Raw genomic sequence first — 1,923 nt, 5'->3', positions numbered from 1 at the left:
AAGGAAGAACATTCTCTCAGCCACATTAGGAGAATGTTATAAGGATGCTATTGAAGCCTGAGATTGTGTAATGTTTTATATAAAACGTTCTTTTAATGTGAAATATTAACAAAGCTGGAACAATTGACCTGCAATATTTTGAGGATGTTTTGAGGATGTTGTTGAGGCAACAGATTATATAGGGGTAGACCGGGTATGGTTTTAACACTTTTTGTTTCAACATCTGTAACTCGCTGAATTTTTAACTAGAGTGCTCAAACGTTTATACAAAGTACCCACATTTGTTCACTACAAAAGGCACCAATTCAAATCTCTGCAAGTATATCACAATATATCACATATCACCGCTACCGGGGTAGGTTGTAACACATACTGGGGAGAGTTGTAACAGTCAGACAAAAGAAGCAAAAACAGCAGCCACCTCATAAAGTTTGCTTCAAAAACAGGTTTATTCAAACAATCTAAAATAACTATACAAAGCAATGTCACACTTTCTACAAATGACCACAGCTCAAATCCACTTTCTGTTTGATGCAGGAGTGTGTACGTGTACGTGTGTAAATTAGGCTAGTAAAACAAACCTCCTTAACGGTATTTATGCTTACTGAACACTCAACTTTAGTGTACCGAGGTAAAGAATATGTAGATCTAACAAAAAACTGTGTAAATTTGTGTGTGGGATTGTGACTATGTATGAATTTTCTCAATCAGAGTCACAATGGTGACAAACCAATGTTTTTAACCCTAGAGTGCAGACTTGGGGGATCCAAAAACTGCATAGGGCACATTTATCCACATTTCCTTTGGCTTTGAGCTGCCAAGAAAGCTTCATATAGACAACATGAAAGTTCTCAGTTCTATGTAAGGGAATGCTAAAATGTGTTACAACTTACCCACCCCTGTTATCCAATGTTTAATTAGCTGTATTAGCATTATGGTTTGAAATTAACGGTTTAAAAATGCGTCACATTTTGCCTGAGAATCTATAATTTATTCTAATGCAAGTTATATGATTTTATCTGCAACAGTTTAAGTACCAAGTAAAATATAGTTTTGGTCAAAGAAATTAGATTTTTACATCAAAATCAGTTTCTTTATAAAATCTGCATATACCTATTTACAGCCTTGACAACCATTCATATAAAATCAGGATGAAAGTGGGTAAATAATGAAATTATCATAGGACTCCTAGCTTATCCCTGATAGGTGGAAATGGTGTGGTTACAACTCTCCCCATGTTACAACTATACTCCCCTCTCCCCTAATGTTCTCAATAAAACACTGACAATGTTTCAAGATAAAAGAAAAAAAAAAAACATCATTGAGGCCAGAGGTGATGGAATATTTTTTATAAAACATTGTAATGTGAAATATTAACAAAGCTAGAACATTTGACCTGCAACAGATATTTTGAGGGTGTTGTTGAGGTGACAGAATATAATATTCTCAAAACATTGGCACAATGTTTCAAGATAACAAAGAAAGAACATTCTCTTTCAAGATAACAAAGAAAGAACATTCTCTAAGCCACATTTGGAGAACTTTATACAGTGCATCCGGAAAGTTTTCACAGCATGTTACAGCCTTATTCCAAAATGGATTAAATTATTTTCCTCAATTCTACAAACAATACACCATAATGACAACGTGAAAGAAGATTGTTTGAAATCTTTGCAAATTAAAAGTAGAACAAAAATAAATCACATGTGCATAAGTATTCACCGCCGGTTCTCAATACTTTGTTAAAGCACCTTTGGCACCGATTACAGCCTCAAGTCTTTTGGAGTATGATGCTACAAGCTTGGCACACCTATTTTGGGACAGTTTCTCCCATTCTTCTTTGCAGGACCTCTCAAGCTCCATCAGGTTGGATGGGGAGTGTTGGTGCACAGCCATTTTCAGATCTCTCCAGAGATGTTCAGT

This window comes from Sinocyclocheilus rhinocerous, unplaced genomic scaffold (assembly GCF_001515625.1).
Source record: "Sinocyclocheilus rhinocerous isolate Xijiao unplaced genomic scaffold, SAMN03320098_v1.1 scaffold4212, whole genome shotgun sequence".
In the NCBI taxonomy this organism is placed as follows: Eukaryota; Metazoa; Chordata; class Actinopteri; order Cypriniformes; family Cyprinidae; genus Sinocyclocheilus; species Sinocyclocheilus rhinocerous.
Note: the sequence above shows the minus strand (reverse complement) of the source record.